The following is a 21,367-nucleotide window of genomic DNA, read 5'->3' as shown; positions in this document are numbered from 1 at the left end:
CGAGAGATGTCAAGAGTAACAAGAAGAGTTTCTTCAGGTATGTTGGCAACAAGAAGAAAGCCAAGGAAAGTGTGGGCCCCTTACTGAATGAGGGAGGCAACCTAGTGACAGAGGATGTGGAAAAAGATAATGTACTCAATGCTTTTATTGCCTCTGTCCTCACTAACAAGGTCAGCTCCCAGACTGCTGCGCTGGGCATCACAAAATGGGGAAGAGATGGCCAGCCCGCTGTGGAGATAGAGGTGGTTAGGGACTATTTAGAAAAGCTGGATGTGCACAAGTCCATGGGGCTGAACGAGTTGCATCCGAGAATGCTGAAGGAATTGGCGGCTGTGATTGCAGAGCCACTGGCCATTATCTTTGAAAACTCGTGGTGAACCGGGGAAGTCCCGGATGACTGGAAAAAGGCTAATGTAGTGCCAATCTTTAAAAAAGGGAAGAAGGAAGATCCTGGGAACTACAGGCCAGTCAGCCTCACCTCAGTCCCTGGAAAAATCATGGAGCAGGTCCTCAAAGAATCAATCCTGAAGCACTTGCATGAGAGGAAAGTGATCAGGAACAGCCAGCATGGATTCACCAAGGGAAGGTCATGCCTGACTAATCTAATCGCCTTCTATGATGAGATTACTGGTTCTGTGGATGAAGGGAAAGCAGTGGATGTATTGTTTCTTGACTTTAGCAAAGCTTTTGACACAGTCTCCCATAGTATTCTTGTCAGCAAGTTAAGGAAGTATGGGCTGGATGAATGCACTATAAGGTGGGTAGAAAGCTGGCTAGATTGTCGGGCTCAACGGGTAGTGATCAATGGCTCCGTGTCTAGTTGGCAGCCGGTATCAAGTGGAGTGCCCCAAGGGTCGGTCCTGGGGCCGGTTTTATTCAATATCTTCATAAATGATCTGGAGGATGGTGTGGATTGCACTCTCAGCAAATTTGCGGATGATACTAAACTGGGAGGAGTGGTAGATACGCTGGAGGAGAGGGATAGGATACAGAAGGACCTAGACCAATTGGAAGATTGGGCCAAAAGGAATCTGATGAGGTTCAATAAGGATAAGTGCAGGGTCCTGCACTTAGGACGGAAGAACCCAATGCACAGCTACAGACTAGGGACCGAATGGCTAGGCAGCAGTTCTGCGGAAAAGGACCTAGGGGTGACAGTGGACGAGAAGCTGGATATGAGTCAGCAGTTTGCCCTTGTTGCCAAGAAGGCCAATGGCATTTTGGGATGTATAAGTAGGGGCATAGCGAGCAGATCGAGGGACGTGATCGTTCCCCTCTATTCGACATTGGTGAGGCCTCATCTGGCGTACTGTGTCCAGTTTTGGGCCCCACACTTCAAGAAGGATGTGGATAAATTGGAGAGAGTCCAGCGAAGGGCAACAAAAATGATCAGGGGACTGGAACACATGAGTTATGAGGAGAGGCTGAGGGAGCTGGGATTGTTTAGCCTGCAGAATAGAAGAATGAGGGGGGATTTGATAGTTGCTTTCAACTACCTGAAAGGGGGTTCCAAAGAGGATGGCTCTAGACTGTTCTCAATGGTAGCAGATGACAGAACGAGGAGTAATGGTCTCAAGTTGCAGTGGGGGAGGTTTAGATTGGATATTAGGAAAAACTTTTTCACTAAGAGGGTGGTGAAACACTGGAATGCGTTACCTAGGGAGGTGGTAGAATCTCCTTCCTTAGAGGTTTTTAAGGTCAGGCTTGACAAAGCCCTGGCTGGGATGATTTAACTGGGAATTGGTCCTGCTTTGAGCAGGGGGTTGGACTAGATGACCTTCTGGGGTCCCTTCCAACCCTGATATTCTATGATTCTAAAACCAAACACACACAAATACCTTCTCCTCCAACAGAACTCCCACTCAAACTCCCCTGTTTACAGCTCTGTTTGCTAGCTCCTGTGCCGCTGCCTGACTGGCTGCTCCCTTTATAGGACCCCTAGTCAGTGAAGCCTCGCCCCCTAATCAGGGCTCAGTTTCTCTCCCAGCACAAAGCCCCTCCAAGCCTCTACACACACAGATACTACCAATACAAAACCAAACACACACACAAATAGCTTCTTCTCCAACAGAACTCCCACTCAAACTCCCCTGTTTACATCTCTGTTTGCTAGCTCCTGTGCCGCTGCCTGACTGGCTGCAACCTTTATAGGACCCCTAGTCAGGGAAGCCCCGCCCCCTAATCAGGGCTCAGCTTCTCTCCCAGCACAAAGCCCCTACACATACAGATACTACCAATACAAAACCAAACACACACAAGTGCCTTCTCCTCCAACAGAACTCCCTCTCAAACTCCCCTGTTTACAGCTCTGTTTGCTAGCTCCTGTGCCGCTGCCTGATTGGCTGCTACCTTTATAAGACCCCTAGTCAGTGAAGCCCCGCCCCCTAATCAGGGCTCAGCTTCTCTCCCAGCACAAAACCCCTACACATACAGATACTACCAATACAAAACCAAACACACACAAATACCTTCTCCTCCAACAGAACTCCCACTCAAACTCCCCTGTTTACAGCTCTGTTTGCTAGCTCCAGTGCCGCTGCAGCTGTCTGTGCCGCTGCCTGACTGGCTGCTACCTTTATAGGACCCCAAGTCAGTGAAGCCCCGCCCCCTAATCAGGGCTCATCTTCTCTCCGAGCACAAAGCCTCTACACATACAGATACTACCAATACAAAACCATACACACACAAATACCTTCTCCTCCAACAGAACTCCCTCTCAAACTCCCCTGTTTACAGCTCTGTTTGCTAGCTCCTGTGCCACTGCCTGACTGGCTGCTACCTTTAAAGGACCCCTAGTCAGGGAAGCCCCGCCCCCTAATCAGGGCACAGTTTCTCTCCCAGCACAAAGCCCCTCCAAGCCTCTACACATACAGATACTACCAATACAAAACCAAACACACACAAATACCTTCTCCTCCAACAGAACTCCCCCTCAAACTCCCCTGTTTACAGCTCTGTTTGCTAGCTCCTGTGCCGCTGCAGCTGTCTGTGCCGCTACCTGACTAGCTGCTACCTTTATAGGACCCCAGTCAGTGAAGCCCCGCCCCCTAATCAGGGCTCAGTTTCTCTCCCAGCACAAAGCCCCTACACAGATACTACCAATACAAAACCAAACACACACAAATACCTTCTCCTCCAACAGAGCTCCCACTCAAACTCCCGTTTACAGCTCTGTTTGATAGCTCCTGTGCCGCTGCAGCTGTCTGTGCCGCTGCCTGACTGGCTGCTACCTTTATAGGACCCCTAGTCAGTGAAGCCCCGCCCCCTAATCAGGCTCAGCTTCTCTCCCAGCACAAAGCCCCTACACATACAGATACTACCAATACAAAACCAAACACACACAAATACCTTCTTCTCCAACAGAACTCCCACTCAAACTACCCTGTTTACAGCTCTGTTTGCTAGCTCCTGTGCCGCTGCCTGACTGGCTGCTACCTTTATAGGACCCCTACTCAGCGAAGCCCCGCCCCCTAATCAGGGCTCATCTTCTCTCCCAGCACAAAGCCTCTACACATACAGATACTGCCAATACAAAACCAAACACACACAAATACCTTCTCCTCCAACAGAAGTCCCACTCAAACTCCCCTGTTTACAGCTCTGTTTGCTAGCTCCAGTGCCGCTGCAGCTGTCTGTGCCGCTGCCTGACTGGCTGCTACCTTTATAGGACCCGTAGTCAGTGAAGCCGCGCCCCCTAATCAGGGCTCAGCTTCTCTCCCAGCACAAAGCCCCTCCAAGCCCCTTCACATACAGATACTACCAATACAAAACCAAACACACACACACAAATACCTTCTCCTCCAACAGAACTCCCACTCAAACTCCGCTGTTTACAGCTCTGTTTGCTAGCTCCTGTACCGCTGCAGCTGTCTGTGTCGCTGCCTGACTGGCTGCTCCCTTTATAGGACCCCTCGTCAGTGAAGCCCCGCCCCCTAATCAGGGCTCAGCTTCTCTCCCAGCACAAAGCCCCTCCAAGCCTCTACACATACAGATACCACCAATACAAAACCAAACACACACCCACAAATACCTTCTCCTCCAACAGAACTCCCACTCAAACTCCCCTGTTTACAGCTCTCTTTGCTAGCTCCTGTGCCACTGCAGCTGTCTGTGCCGCTGCCTGACTGGCTGCTGCCTTTATAGGACCCCTAGTCAGTGAAGCCCCGCCCCCTAATCAGGGCTCAGCTTCTCTCTCAGCACAAAGCCCCTCCAAGCCTCTACACATACAGATACCACCAATACAAAACCAAACACACACCCACAAATACCTTCTCCTCCAACAGAACTCCCTCTGAAACTCCCCTGTTTACAGCTCTGTTTGCTAGCTCCTGTGCCGCTGCCTGACTGGCTGCTACCTTTATAGGACCCCTAGTCAGGGAAGCCCCGCCCCCTAATCAGGGCACAGTTTCTCTCCCAGCACAAAGCCTCTACACATACAGATACTACCAATACAAAACCAAACACACACAAATACCTTCTCCTCCAACAGAACTCCCACTCAAACTCCTCTGTTTACAGCCCTGTTTGCTAGCTCCTGTGCCACTGCAGCTGTCTGTGCCGCTGCCTGACTGGCTGCTACCTTTATAGGACCCCTAGTCAGGGAAGCCCCGCCCCCTCATAAGGGCTCAGCTTCTCTCCCAGCACAAAGCCCCTACACATACAGATACTACCAATACAAGACCGAACACACACACAAATACCTTCTCCTCCAACAGAACTCCCACTCAAACTCCCCTGTTTACAGCTCTGTTTGCTAGATCCTGTACCGCTGCAGCTGTCTGTGTCGCTGCCTGACTGGCTGCTCCCTTTATAGGACCCCTCGTCAGTGAAGCCCCGCCCCCTAATCAGGGCTCAGCTTCTCTCCCAGCACAAAGCCCCTACACATACAGATATTACCAATACAAAACCAAGCACACACCAATACCTTCTCCTCCAACAGAACTCCCACGCAAACTCCCCTGTTTACACCTCTGTTTGCTAGCTCCTGGGCCGCTGCAGCTTTCTGTGCCGCCGCCTGACTGGCTGCTCCCTTTATAGGACCCCTAGTCAGTGAAGCCCCGCCCCCTATTCAGGGCTCATCTTCTCTCCCAGCACAAAGCCCCTCCAAGCCTCTACACATACAGATACCACCAATACAAAACCAAACACACACACAAATGCCTTCTCCTCCAACAGAACTCCCACTCAAACTCCCCTGTTTACAACTCTGTTTGCTATGTCCTGTGCCCCTGCAGCTGTCTGTGACGCTGCCTGACTGGCGGCTACCTTCATAGGACCCCTCGTCAGGGAATCCCCGACCCTAATCAGGGCTCATCTTCTCTCCCAGCACAAAGCCCCTCCAAGCCTCTACACATACAGATACTACCAATAAAAAACCAAACACACACAAATACCTTCTCCTCCAACAGAACTCCCACTCAAACTCCCCTGTTTACAGCACTCTTTGCTAGCTACTGTGCCGCTGCAGCTGTCTGTGCTGCTGCCTGACTGGCTGCTCCCTTTATAGGACCCCTAGCCAGTGAAGCCCCGCCCCCTAATCAGGGCTCAGCTTCTCTCCCAGCACAAAGCCCCTCCAAGCCTCTACACATACAGATACTACCAATACAAAATCAAACACACACAAATACCTTCTCTTCCAACAAAACTCCCACTCAAACTCCCCTGTTTACAGCTCTGTTTGCTAAATTCCTGTGCCGCTGCCTGACTGGCTGCTACCTTTATAGGACCCCTAGTCAGTGAAGCCCCGCCCCCTAATCAGGGCTCAGCTTCTCTCCCAGCACAAAGCCCCTCCAAGCCTCTACACATACAGATACCACCAATACAAAACCAAACACACACACAAATGCCTTATCCTCCAACAGAACTCCCACTCAAACTCCCCTGTTTACACATCTCTTTGCTATCTCCTGTGCCACTGCAGCTGTCTGTGCCGCTGCCTGACTGGCTGCTGCCTTTATAGGACCCCTAGTCAGTGAAGCCCCGCCCCCTAATCAGGGCTCAGCTTCTCTCCCAGCACAAAGCCCCTCCAAGCCTCTACACATACAGATACCACCAATACAAAACCAAACACACACAAATACCTTCTCCTCCAACAGAACTCCCACTCAAACTCCCCTGTTTACAGCTCTGTTTGTTAGCTCCTGTGCCCCTGCAGCTGTCTGTGACGCTGCCTGGCTGGCTGCTACAATCATACGACCCCTAGTCAGCGAAGCCCCGCCCCCTAATCAGGGCTCAGCTTCTATCCCAGCACAAAACCCCTCCAGGCCTCTACACATACAGATACTACCAATAGAAAACCAAACACACACAAATACCTTCTCCTCCAACAGAACTCCCACTCAATCTCCCCTGTTTACAGCTCTGTTTGCTAGCTCCTGTGCCGCTGCCTGACTGGCTGCTGCCTTTATAGGACCCCTAGTCAGGGAAGCCCCGCCCCCTAATAAGGCCTCAGCTTCTCTCCCAGCACAAAGCCCCTGCACATACAGATACTAACAATACAAAACCAAACACACACAAATACCTTCTCCTCCAACAGAACTCCCTCTCAAACTCCCCTGTTTACAGCTCAGTTTGCTAGCTCCTGTTCCGCTGCCTGACTGGCTGCTACCTTCATAAGACCCCTAGTCAGTGAAGCCCCGCCCCCTAATCAGGGCTCAGCTTCTCTCCCAGCACAAAACCCCTCCAGGCCTCTACACATACAGATACTACCAATACAAAACCAAACACACACACACAAATACCTTCTCCTCCAACAGAACTCCCACTCAAACTCCCCTGTTTACAGCTCTGTTTGCTAGCTCCTGTGCCGCTGCCTGACTGGCTGCTACCTTTATAGGACCCCTTATCAGTCAAGCCCCGCCCCCTAACCAGGGCTCAGCTTCTCTCCCAGCACAAAGCCCCTACACATACAGATACTACCAATACAACACCTTCTCCTCCAACAGAACTCCCACTCAAACTCCCCTGTTTACAGCTCTGTTTGCTAGCTCCTGTGCCGTTGCCTGACTGGCTGCTACTTTTATAGGACCCCTAGTCAGGGAAGCCCCGCCCCCTAATCAGGGCTCAGCTTCTCTCCCAGCACAAAACCCCTCCAGGCCTCTACACATACAGATACTACCAATACAAAACCAAACACACACAAATACCTTCTCCTCCAACAGAACTCCCACTCAAACTCCCCTGTTTACAGCTCTGTTTGCTAGCTCCTGTACTGCTGTCTGACTGGCTGCTACCTTTATAGGACCCCTAGTCAGGGAAGCCCCGCCCCCTAATAAGGGCTCAGCTTCTCTCCCAGCACAAAGCCCCTGCACGTACAGATACTAACAATACAAAACCAAACAAACACACACAAATACCTTCTCCTCCAACAGAACTCCCTCTCAAACTCCCCTGTTTACAGCTCAGTTTGCTAGCTCCTGTTCCGCTGCCTGACTGGCTGCTACCTTTATAAGACCCCTAGTCAGTGATGCCCCGCCCCCTAATCAGGGCTCAGCTTCGCTCCCAGCACAAAGCCCCTCCCAGCCTCTACACATACAGATACTACCAATACAAGACCAAACACACACACAAACACCTTCTCCTCCAACAGAACTCCCACTCAAACTCCCCTGTTTACAGCTCTGTTTGCTAGCTCCTGTACCGCTGCAGCTGTCTGTGCCGCTGCCTGACTGGCTGCTACCTTTATAGGACCCGTAGTCAGTGAAGCCGCGCCCCCTAATCAGGGCTCATCTTCTCTCCCAGCACAAAGCCCCTCCAAGCCTCTACACATACAGATACTACCAATAAAAAACCAAACACACACAAATACCTTCTCCTGCAACAGAACTCCCACTCAAACTCCCCTGTTTACAGCTCTCTTTGCTAGCTACTGTGCCGCTGCAGCTGTCTTTGCTGCTGCCTGACTGGCTGCTACCTTTATAGGACCCCTGGTCAGTGAAGCCCCACCCCCTAATCAGGTCTCAGCTTCTCTCCCAGCACAAAGCCCCTCCAAGCCTGTACAAATACAAAAGCAAACACACACAAATACCTTCTCCTCCAACAGAACTCCCACTCAAACTCCCCTGTTTACAGCTCTGTTTGCTAGCTCCTGTGGCGCTGCAGCTGTCTGTGCCGCTGCCTGACTGGCTGCTCCCTTTATAGGACCCCTAGCCAGTGAAGCCCCGCCCCCTAATCAGGGCTCAGCTTCTCTCCCAGCACAAAGCCCCTCCAAGCCTCTACACATACAGATACTACAAATACAAAATCAAACACACACAAATACCTTCTCTTCCAACAAAACTCCCACTCAAACTCCCCTGTTTACAGGTCTGTTTGCTAAATTCCTGTGCCGCTGCCTGACTGGCTGCTACCTTTATAGGACCCCTAGTCAGTGAAGCCCCGCCCCCTAATCAGGGCTCAGCTTCTCTCCCAGCACAAAGCCCCTCCAAGCCTCTACACATACAGATACCACCAATACAAAACCAAACACACACACAAATACCTTCTCCTCCAACAGAACTCCCACTCAAACTCCCCTGTTTACAGCTCTGTTTGCTAGCTCCTGTGCCGCTGCCTGACTGGCTGCTACCTTTATAGGACCCCTAGTCAGTGAAGCCCCGCAACCTAATCAGGGCTCAGCTTCGCTCCCAACACAAAGCCCCTCCAAGCCTCTACACATACAGATACCAGCAATACAAAACCAAACACACACACAAATGCCTTCTCCTCCAACAGAACTCCCACTCAAACTCCCGTTTACCGCTCTGTTTGCTAGCTCCTGTACCGCTGCAGCTGTCTGTGTCGCTGCCTGACTGGCTGCTCCCTTTATAGGACCCCTCGTCAGTGAAGCCCCGCCCCCTAATCAGGGCTCAGCTTCTCTCCCAGCACAAAGCCCCTCCAAGCCTCTACACATACAGATACTACCAATACAAAACCAAACACACACAAATACCTTCTCCTCCAACAGAACTCCACTCAAACTCCCCTGTTTACAGCTCTGTTTGCTAGCTCCTGTGCCGCTGCCTGATTGGCTGCTACCTTTATAAGACCCCTAGTCAGTGAAGCCCCGCCCCCTAATCAGGGCTCAGCTTCTCTCCCAGCACAAAACCCCTACACATACAGATACTACCAATACAAAACCAAACACACACAAATACCTTCTCCTCCAACAGAACTCCCACTCAAACTCCCCTGTTTACAGCTCTGTTTGCTAGCTCCAGTGCCGCTGCAGCTGTCTGTGCCGCTGCCTGACTGGCTGCTACCTTTATAGGACCCCAAGTCAGTGAAGCCCCGCCCCCTAATCAGGGCTCATCTTCTCTCCGAGCACAAAGCCTCTACACATACAGATACTACCAATACAAAACCAAACACACACAAATACCTTCTCCTCCAACAGAACTCCACTCAAACTCCCCTGTTTACAGCTCTGTTTGCTAGCTCCTGTGCCGCTGCCTGATTGGCTGCTACCTTTATAAGACCCCTAGTCAGTGAAGCCCCGCCCCCTAATCAGGGCTCAGCTTCTCTCCCAGCACAAAACCCCTACACATACAGATACTACCAATACAAAACCAAACACACACAAATACCTTCTCCTCCAACAGAACTCCCACTCAAACTCCCCTGTTTACAGCTCTGTTTGCTAGCTCCTGTGCCACTGCCTGACTGGCTGCTACCTTTAAAGGACCCCTAGTCAGGGAAGCCCCGCCCCCTAATCAGGGCACAGTTTCTCTCCCAGCACAAAGCCCCTCCAAGCCTCTACACATACAGATACTACGAATACAAAACCAAACACACACAAATACCTTCTCCTCCAACAGAACTCCCCCTCAAACTTCCCTGTTTACAGCTCTGTTTGCTAGCTCCTGTGCCGCTGCAGCTGTCTGTGCCGCTACCTGACTGGCTGCTGCCTTTATAGGACCCCTAATCAGTGAAGCCCCGCCCCCTAATCAGGGCTCAGCTTCTGTCTCAGCACAAAGCCCCTACACATACAGATACTACCAATACAAAACCAAACACACACAAATACCTTCTACTCCAACAGTACTCCCACTCAAACTCCCCTGTTTACAGCTCTGTTTGCTAGCTCCTGTGCCGCTGCCTGACTGGCTGCTACCTTTATAGGACCCCTAGTCAGCGAAGCCCCGCCCCCTAATCAGGGCTCAGCTTCTCTCCCAGGACAAAGCCCCTACACATACAGATACTACCAATACAAAACCAAACACACACAAATACCTTCTACTGCAAAAGATCTCCCACTCATACTCCCCTGTTTACAGCTCTGTTTGATAGCTCCTGTGCCACTGCAGCTGTCTGTGCCGCTGTCTGACTAGCTGCTACCTTTATAGGACCCCAGTCAGTGAAGCCCCGCCCCCTAATCAGGGCTCAGTTTCTCTCCCAGCACAAAGCCCCTACACAGATACTACCAATACAAAACCAAACACACACAAATACCTTCTCCTCCAACAGAGCTCCCACTCAAACTCCCGTTTACAGCTCTGTTTGATAGCTCCTGTGCCGCTGCCTGACTGGCTGCTACCTTTATAGGACCCCTACTCAGCGAAGCCCCGCCCCCTAATCAGGGCTCATCTTCTCTCCCAGCACAAAACCCCTCCAGGCCTCTACACATACAGATACTACCAATACAAAACCAAACACACACAAACACCTTCTCCTCCAACAGAACTCCCACTCAAACTCCCCTGTTTACAGCTCTGTTTGCTAGCTCCTGTGCCGCTGCCTGACTGGCTGCTACCTTTATAGGACCCCTTATCAGTCAAGCCCCGCCCCCTAACCAGGGCTCAGCTTCTCTCCCAGCACAAAGCCCCTACACATACAGATACTACCAATACAAAACCGAACAAAAACACACAAATACCTTCTCCTCCAACAGAACTCCCTCTCAAACTCCCCTGTTTACAGCTCTGTTTGCTAGCTCCTGTTCCGCTGCAGCTGTCTGTGTCACTGCCTGACTGGCTGCTCCCTTTATAGGACCCCTCGTCAGTGAAGCCCCGCCCCCAATCAGGGCTCAGCTTCTCTCCCAGCACAAAGCCCCTACACATACAGATACTACCAATAAAAAACCAAACACACACAAATACCTTCTCCTCCAACAGAACTCCACTCAAACTCCCCTGTTTACACCTCTGTTTGCTAGCTCCTGTGCCGCTGCCTGACTGGCTGCTCCCTTTGTAGGACCCCTAGTCAGTGAAGCCCCGCCCCCTAATCAGGGCTCAGCTTCTCTCCCAGCACAAAGCCCCTCCAAGCCTCTACAAATACAAAACCAAACACACACACAAATACCTTCTCCTCCCACAGAACTCCCACTCAAACTCCCCTGTTTACACCTCTGTTTGCTAGCTCCTGTGCCGTTGCCTGACTGGCTGCTACTTTTATAGGACCCCTAGTCAGTGAAGCCCCGCCCCCTAATCAGGTCTCAGCTTCTCTCCCAGCACAAAGCCCCTCCAAGCCTGTACAAATACAAAAGCAAACACACACAAATACCTTCTCCTCCAAAGAACTCCCACTCAAACTCCCCTGTTTACAGCTCTGTTTGCTAGCTCCTGTGCCGCTGCCTGACTGGCTGCTCCCTTTGTAGGACCCCTAGTCAGTGAAGCCCCGCCCCCTAATCAGGGCTCAGCTTCTCTCCCAGCACAAAGCCCCTGCAAGCCTCTACAAATACAAAACCAAACACACACACAAATACCTTCTCCTCCCACAGAACTCCCACTCAAACTACCCCGTTTACAGCTCTGTTTGCTAGCTCCTGTACCGCTGCAGCTGTCTGTGTCGCTGCCTGACTGGCTGCTCCCTTTATAGGACCCCTAGTCAGTGAAGCCCCGCCCCCTAATCAGGGCTCAGCTTCTCTCCCAGCACAAAGCCCCTCCAAGCCTCTACACACACAGATACCACCAATACAAAACCAAACACACACACAAATGCCTTCTCCTCCCACAGAACTCCCACTCAAACTCCCGTTTACAGCTCTGTTTGCTAGCTCCAGTGCCGCTGCAGCTGTCTGTGCCGCTGCCTGACTGGCTGGTACCTTTATAGGACCCCTAGTCAGGGAAGCCCCGCCCCCTAATCAGGGCTCAGCTTCTCTCCCAGCACAAAACCCCTCCAGGCCTCTACACATACAGATACTACCAATACAAAACCAAACACACACAAATACCTTCTCCTCCAACAGAACTCCCACTCAAACTCCCCTGTTTACAGCTCTGTTTGCTAGCTCCTGTGCCGCTGCCTGACTGGCTGCTACCTTTATAGGACCCCTTATCAGTCAAGCCCCGCCCCCTAACCAGGGCTCAGCTTCTCTCCCAGCACAAAGCCCCTACACATACAGATACTACCAATACAAAACCAAACACACACACACAAATACCTTCTCCTCCAACAGAACTCCCTCTCAAACTCCCCTGTTTACAGCTCTGTTTGCTAGCTCCTGTTCCGCTGCCTGACTGGCTGCTACCTTTATAGGACCCCTTGTCAGTGAAGCCCCGCCCCCCAATCAGGGCTCAGCTTCGCTCCCAGCACAAAGCCCCTCCAAGCCTCTACACATACAGATACTACCAATACAAGACCAAACACACACACAAACACCTTCTCCTCCAACAGAACTCCCACTCAAACTCCCCTGTTTACAGCTCTGTTTGCTAGCTCCTGTACCGCTGCAGCTGTCTGTGTCGCTGCCTGACTGGCTGCTCCCTTTATAGGACCCCTAGTCAGTGAAGCCCCGCCCGCTAATCAGGGCTCAGCTTCTCTCCCAGCACAAAGCCCCTACACATACAGATACCACCAACACAAAACCAAACACACACAAATACCTTCTCCTCCAACAGAACTCCCACTCAAACTACCCCGTTTACAGCTCTGTTTGCTAGCTCCTGTACCGCTGCAGCTGTCTGTGTCGCTGCCTGACTGGCTGCTCCCTTTATAGGACCCCTAGTCAGTGAAGCCCCGCCCCCTAATAAGGGCTCAGCTTCTCTCCCAGCACAAAGCCCCTGCACATACGGATACTAACAATACAAAACCAAACACACACACACAAATACCTTCTCCTCCAACAGAACTCTCTCTCAAACTCCCCTGTTTACAGCTCAGTTTGCTAGCTCCTGTTCCGCTGCCTGACTGGCTGCTACCTTTATAGGACCCCTAGTCAGTGAAGCCCCGCAACCTAATCAGGGCTCAGCTTCGCTCCCAACACAAAGCCCCTCCAAGCCTCTACACATACAGATACCAGCAATACAAAACCAAACACACACACAAATGCCTTCTCCTCCAACAGAACTCCCACTCAAACTCCCGTTTACCGCTCTGTTTGCTAGCTCCTGTACCGCTGCAGCTGACTGTGTCGCTGCCTGACTGGCTGCTCCCTTTATAGGACCCCTCGTCAGTGAAGCCCCGCCCCCTAATCAGGGCTCAGCTTCTCTCCCAGCACAAAGCCCCTCCAAGCCTCTACACATACAGATACTACCAATACAAAACCAAACACACACAAATACCTTCTCCTCCAACAGAACTCCACTGAAACTCCCCTGTTTACAGCTCTGTTTGCTAGCTCCTGTGCCGCTGCCTGATTGGCTGCTACCTTTATAAGACCCCTAGTCAGTGAAGCCCCGCCCCCTAATCAGGGCTCAGCTTCTCTCCCAGCACAAAACCCCTACACATACAGATACTACCAATACAAAACCAAACACACACAAATACCTTCTCCTCCAACAGAACTCCCCCTCAAACTTCCCTGTTTACAGCTCTGTTTGCTAGCTCCTGTGCCGCTGCAGCTGTCTGTGCCGCTACCTGACTGGCTGCTGCCTTTATAGGACCCCTAATCAGTGAAGCCCCGCCCCCTAATCAGGGCTCAGCTTCTGTCTCAGCACAAAGCCCCTACACATACAGATACTACCAATACAAAACCAAACACACACAAATACCTTCTACTCCAACAGTACTCCCACTCAAACTCCCCTGTTTACAGCTCTGTTTGCTAGCTCCTGTGCCGCTGCCTGATTGGCTGCTACCTTTATAAGACCCCTAGTCAGCGAAGCCCCGCCCCCTAATCAGGGCTCAGCTTCTCTCCCAGGACAAAGCCCCTACACATACAGATACTACCAATACAAAACCAAACACACACAAATACCTTCTCCTCCAACAGAACTCCCACTCAAACTCCCCTGTTTACAGCTCTGTTTGCTAGCTCCAGTGCCGCTGCAGCTGTCTGTGCTGCTGCCTGACTGGCTGCTACCTTTATAGGACCCCAAGTCAGTGAAGCCCCGCCCCCTAATCAGGGCTCATCTTCTCTCCGAGCACAAAGCCTCTACACATACAGATACTACCAATACAAAACCAAACACACACAAATACCTTCTCCTCCAACAGAACTCCACTCAAACTCCCCTGTTTACAGCTCTGTTTGCTAGCTCCTGTGCCGCTGCCTGATTGGCTGCTACCTTTATAAGACCCCTAGTCAGTGAAGCCCCGCCCCCTAATCAGGGCTCAGCTTCTCTCCCAGCACAAAACCCCTACACATACAGATACTACCAATACAAAACCAAACACACACAAATACCTTCTCCTCCAACAGAACTCCCCCTCAAACTTCCCTGTTTACAGCTCTGTTTGCTAGCTCCTGTGCCGCTGCAGCTGTCTGTGCCGCTACCTGACTGGCTGCTGCCTTTATAGGACCCCTAATCAGTGAAGCCCCGCCCCCTAATCAGGGCTCAGCTTCTGTCTCAGCACAAAGCCCCTACACATACAGATACTACCAATACAAAACCAAACACACACAAATACCTTCTACTCCAACAGTACTCCCACTCAAACTCCCCTGTTTACAGCTCTGTTTGCTAGCTCCTGTGCCGCTGCCTGACTGGCTGCTACCTTTATAGGACCCCTAGTCAGCGAAGCCCCGCCCCCTAATCAGGGCTCAGCTTCTCTCCCAGGACAAAGCCCCTACACATACAGATACTACCAATACAAAACCAAACACACACAAATACCTTCTACTGCAAAAGATCTCCCACTCATACTCCCCTGTTTACAGCTCTGTTTGATAGCTCCTGTGCCACTGCAGCTGTCTGTGCCGCTGCCTGACTAGCTGCTACCTTTATAGGACCCCAGTCAGTGAAGCCCCGCCCCCTAATCAGGGCTCAGTTTCTCTCCCAGCACAAAGCCCCTACACAGATACTACCAATACAAAACCAAACACACACAAATACCTTCTCCTCCAACAGAGCTCCCACTCAAACTCCCCTGTTTACAGCTCTGTTTGATAGCTCCTGTGCCGCTGCCTGACTGGCTGCTACCTTTATAGGACCCCTTATCAGTCAAGCCCCGCCCCCTAACCAGGGCTCAGCTTCTCTCCCAGCACAAAGCCCCTACACATACAGATACTACCAATACAAAACCAAACAAACACACACAAATACCTTCTCCTCCAACAGAACTCCCTCTCAAACTCCCCTGTTTACAGCTCTGTTTGCTAGCTCCTGTTCCGCTGCAGCTGTCTGTGTCACTGCCTGACTGGCTGCTCCCTTTATAGGACCCCTCGTCAGTGAAGCCCCGCCCCCAATCAGGGCTCAGCTTCTCTCCCAGTACAAAGCCCCTCCAAGCCTCTACAAATACAAAACCAAACACACACACAAATACCTTCTCCTCCCACAGAACTCCCACTCAAACTCCCCTGTTTACAGCTCTGTTTGCTAGCTCCTGTGCCGTTGCCTGACTGGCTGCTACTTTTATAGGACCCCTAGTCAGGGAAGCCCCGCCCCCTAATCAGGGCTCAGCTTCTCTCCCAGTACAAAGCCCCTCCAAGCCTCTACACACACAGATACCACCAATACAAAACCAAACACACACACAAATACCTTCTCCTCCAACAGAACTCCCACTCAAACTCCCCTGTTTACAGCTCTCTTTGCTAGCTCCTGTGCCGCTGCCTGACTGGCTGCTACCTTCATAGGACCCCTATTCAGGGAAGCCCCGCCCCCTAATCAGGGCTCAGCTTCTCTCCCAGCACAAAGCCCCTCCAAGCCTCTACAAATACAAAACCAAACACACACACAAATACCTTCTCCTCCCACAGAACTCCCACTCAAACTCCCCTGTTTACACCTCTGTTTGCTAGCTCCTGTGCCGTTGCCTGACTGGCTGCTACTTTTATAGGACCCCTAGTCAGTGAAGCCCCGCCCCCTAATCAGGTCTCAGCTTCTCTCCCAGCACAAAGCCCCTCCAAGCCTGTACAAATACAAAAGCAAACACACACACAAATACCTTCTCCTCCCACAGAACTCCCACTCAAACTACCCCGTTTACAGCTCTGTTTGCTAGCTCCTGTACCGCTGCAGCTGTCTGTGTCGCTGCCTGACTGGCTGCTCCCTTTATAGGACCCCTAGTCAGTGAAGCCCCGCCCCCTAATCAGGGCTCAGCTTCTCTCCCAGCACAAAGCCCCTCCAAGCCTCTACACACACAGATACCACCAATACAAAACCAAACACACACACAAATGCCTTCTCCTCCCACAGAACTCCCACTCAAACTCCCGTTTACAGCTCTGTTTGCTAGCTCCTGTTCCGCTGCCTGACTGGCTGCTACCTTTATAGGACCCCTTGTCAGTGAAGCCCCGCCCCCCAATCAGGGCTCAGCTTCGCTCCCAGCACAAAGCCCCTCCAAGCCTCTACACATACAGATACTACCAATACAAGACCAAACACACACACAAACACCTTCTCCTCCAACAGAACTCCCACTCAAACTCCCCTGTTTACAGCTCTGTTTGCTAGCTCCTCTACCGCTGCAGCTGTCTGTGTCACTGCCTGACTGGCTGCTCCCTTTATAGGACCCCTCGTCAGTGAAGCCCCGCCCCCAATCAGGGCTCAGCTTCTCTCCCAGCACAAAGCCCCTACACATACAGATACCACCAACACAAAACCAAACACACACAAATACCTTCTCCTCCAACAGAACTCCCACTCAAACTACCCCGTTTACAGCTCTGTTTGATAGCTCCTGTGCCGCTGCCTGACTGGCTGCTACCTTTATAGGACCCCTACTCAGCGAAGCCCCGCCCCCTAATCAGGGCTCATCTTCTCTCCCAGCACAAAACCCCTCCAGGCCTCTACACATACAGATACTACCAATACAAAACCAAACACACACAAACACCTTCTCCTCCAACAGAACTCCCACTCAAACTCCCCTGTTTACAGCTCTGTTTGCTAGCTCCTGTGCCGCTGCCTGACTGGCTGCTACCTTTATAGGACCCCTTATCAGTCAAGCCCCGCCCCCTAACCAGGGCTCAGCTTCTCTCCCAGCACAAAGCCCCTACACATACAGATACTACCAATACAAAACCAAACACACACACACAAATACCTTCTCCTCCAACAGAACTCTCTCTCAAACTCCCCTGTTTACAGCTCAGTTTGCTAGCTCCTGTTCCGCTGCCTGACTGGCTGCTACCTTTATAGGACCCCTAGTCAGTGAAGCCCCGCAACCTAATCAGGGCTCAGCTTCGCTCCCAACACAAAACCCCTCCAAGCCTCTACACATACAGATACCACCAATACAAAACCAAACACACACACAAATGCCTTCTCCTCCAACAGAACTCCCACTCAAACTCCCCTGTTTACAGCTCTGTTTGCTATGTCCTGTGCCCCTGCAGCTGTCTGTGACGCTGCCTGACTGGCGGCTACCTTCATAGGACCCCTCGTCAGGGAAGCCCCGACCCTAATCAGGGCTCATCTTCTCTCCCAGCACAAAGCCCCTCCAAGCCTCTACACATACAGATACTACCAATAAAAAACCAAACACACACAAATACCTTCTCCTGCAACAGAACTCCCACTCAAACTCCCCTGTTTACAGCTCTCTTTGCTAGCTACTGTGCTGCTGCAGCTGTCTGTGCTGCTGCCTGACTGGCTGCTACCTTTATAGGACCCCTGGTCAGTGAAGCCCCACCCCCTAATCAGGTCTCAGCTTCTCTCCCAGCACAAAGCCCCTCCAAGCCTGTACAAATACAAAAGCAAACACACACAAATACCTTCTCCTCCAACAGAACTCCCACTCAAACTCCCCTGTTTACAGCTCTGTTTGCTAGCTCCTGTGCCGCTGCCTGACTGGCTGAAACCTTTATAGGACCCCTAGTCAGTGAAGCCCCGCCCCTTAATCACGGCTCAGCTTCTCTCCCAGCACAAAGCCCCTACACATACAGATACTACCAATACAAAACCAAACACACACAAATACCTTCTACTGCAAAAGATCTCCCACTCATACTCCCCTGTTTACAGCTCTGTTTGCTAGCTCCTGTGCCGCTGCAGCTGTCTGTGCCGCTACCTGACTGGCTGCTGCCTTTATAGGACCCCTAATCAGTGAAGCCCCGCCCCCTAATCAGGGCTCAGCTTCTGTCTCAGCACAAAGCCCCTACACATACAGATACTACCAATACAAAACCAAACACACACAAATACCTTCTACTGCAAAAGATCTCCCACTCATACTCCCCTGTTTACAGCTCTGTTTGATAGCTCCTGTGCCACTGCAGCTGTCTGTGCCGCTGCCTGACTAGCTGCTACCTTTATAGGACCCCAGTCAGTGAAGCCCCGCCCCCTAATCAGGGCTCAGTTTCTCTCCCAGCACAAAGCCCCTACACAGATACTACCAATACAAAACCAAACACACACAAATACCTTCTCCTCCAACAGAGCTCCCACTCAAACTCCCGTTTACAGCTCTGTTTGATAGCTCCTGTGCCGCTGCAGCTGTCTGTGCCGCTGCCTGACTGGCTGCTACCTTTATAGGACCCCTAGTCAGTGAAGCCCCGCCCCCTAATCAGGCTCAGCTTCTCTCCCAGCACAAAGCCCCTACACATACAGATACTACCAATACAAAACCAAACACACACAAATACCTTCTTCTCCAACAGAACTCCCACTCAAACTACCCTGTTTACAGCTCTGTTTGCTAGCTCCTGTGCCGCTGCCTGACTGGCTGCTACCTTTATAGGACCCCTACTCAGCGAAGCCCCGCCCCCTAATCAGGGCTCATCTTCTCTCCCAGCACAAAGCCCCTCCAAGCCTCTACACACACAGATACCACCAATACAAAACCAAACACACACACAAATACCTTCTCCTCCAACAGAACTCCCTCTCAAACTCCCCTGTTTACAGCTCTGTTTGCTAGCTCCTGTGCCGCTGCCTGACTGGCTGCTACCTTTATAGGACCCCTAGTCAGTGAAGCGACGCCCCCAATCAGGGCGCATCTTCTCTACCAGCACAAAGCCTCTACACATACAGATACTGCCAATACAAAACCAAACACACACAAATACCTTCTCCTCCAACAGAAGTCCCACTCAAACTCCCCTGTTTACAGCTCTGTTTGCTAGCTCCAGTGCCGCTGCAGCTGTCTGTGCCGCTGCCTGATTGGCTGCTACCTTTATAGGACCCGTAGTCAGTGAAGCCGCGCCCCCTAATCAGGGCTCAGCTTCTCTCCCAGCACAAAGCCCCTCCAAGCCCCTTCACATACAGATACTACCAATACAAAACCAAACACACACACACACAAATAACTTCTCCTCCAACAGAACTCTCTCTCAAACTCCCCTGTTTACAGCTCAGTTTGCTAGCTCCTGTTCCGCTGCCTGACTGGCTGCTACCTTTATAGGACCCCTAGTCAGTGAAGCCCCGCAACCTAATCAGGGCTCAGCTTCGCTCCCAACACAAAGCCCCTCCAAGCCTCTACACATACAGATACCACCAATACAAAACCAAACACACACACAAATGCCTTCTCCTCCAACAGAACTCCCACTCAAACTCCCGTTTACCGCTCTGTTTGCTAGCTCCTGTACCGCTGCAGCTGTCTGTGTCGCTGCCTGACTGGCTGCCCCTTTATAGGACCCCTCGTCAGTGAAGCCCCGCCCCCTAAGCAGGGCTCAGCTTCTCTCCCAGCACAAAGCCCCTCCAAGCCTCTACACATACAGATTCTACCAATAGAAAACCAAACACACACAAATACCTTCTCCTCCAACAGAACTCCCACTCAAACTCCCCTGTTTACAGCTCTGTTTGCTAGCTCCTGTGCCGCTGCAGCTGTCTGTGTCGCTGCCTGACTGGCTGCTCCCTTTATAGGACCCCTAGTCAGTGAAGCCCCGCCCCCTAATCAGGGCTCAGCTTTTCTCCCAGCACAAAGCCCCTACACATACAGATACTACCAATACAAAACCAAACACACAAATACCTTCTCCTCCAACAGAACTCCAACACAAACTCCCCTGTTTACAGCTCTGTTTGCTAGCTCCTGTACCGCTGCAGCTGTCTGTGTCGCTGCCTGACTGGCTGCTCCCTTTATAGGACCCCTAGTCAGTGAAGCCCCGCCCCCTAATCAGGGCCAGGCTTCTCTCCCAGCACAAAGCCCCTACACATACAGATACTAGCAATACAAAACCAAACACACACAAATACCTTCTCCTCCAACAGAACTCCCACTCAAACTCCCCTGTTTACAGCTCTGTTTGCTAGCTCCTGGGCCGCTGCCTGACTGGCTGCTCCCTTTATAGGACCCCTAGTCAGTGAAGCCCCGCCCCCTAATCAGGGCTCAGGTTCTCTCCCAGCACAAAGCCCCTACACATACAGATACCACCAACACAAAACCAAACACACACAAATACCTTCTCCTCCAACTCCCACTCAAACTACCCCGTTTACAGCTCTGTTTGCTAGCTCCTGTACCGCTGCAGCTGTCTGTGTCGCTGCCTGACTGGCTGCTCCCTTTATAGGACCCCTCGTCAGTGAAGCCCCGCCCCCTAATCAGGGCTCAGCTTCTCTCCCAGCACAAAGCCCCTCCAAGCCTCTACACATACAGATACTACCAATACAAAACCAAACACACACAAATACCTTCTCCTCCAACAGAACTCCAACACAAACTCCCCTGTTTACAGCTCTGTTTGCTAGCTCCTGTACCGCTGCAGCTGTCTGTGTCGCTGCCTGACTGGCTGCTCCCTTTATAGGACCCCTCGTCAGTGAAGCCCCGCCCCCTAATCAGGGCTCAGCTTCTCTCCCAGCACAAAGCCCCTCCAAGCCTCTACACATACAGATACTACCAATACAAAACCAAACACACACAAATACCTTCTCCTCCAACAGAACTCCCACTCAAACTCCCCTGTTTACAGCTCTGTTTGCTAGCTCCTGGGCCGCTGCCTGACTGGCTGCTCCCTTTATAGGACCCCTAGTCAGTGAAGCCCCGCCCCCTAATCAGGGCTCAGGTTCTCTCCCAGCACAAAGCCCCTACACATACAGATACCACCAACACAAAACCAAACACACACAAATACCTTCTCCTCCAACTCCCACTCAAACTACCCCGTTTACAGCTCTGTTTG

Source organism: Lepidochelys kempii, chromosome 12, assembly GCF_965140265.1.
Source record: "Lepidochelys kempii isolate rLepKem1 chromosome 12, rLepKem1.hap2, whole genome shotgun sequence".
Taxonomy (NCBI): Eukaryota; Metazoa; Chordata; order Testudines; family Cheloniidae; genus Lepidochelys; species Lepidochelys kempii.
This window is presented reverse-complemented; position numbering follows the sequence as displayed.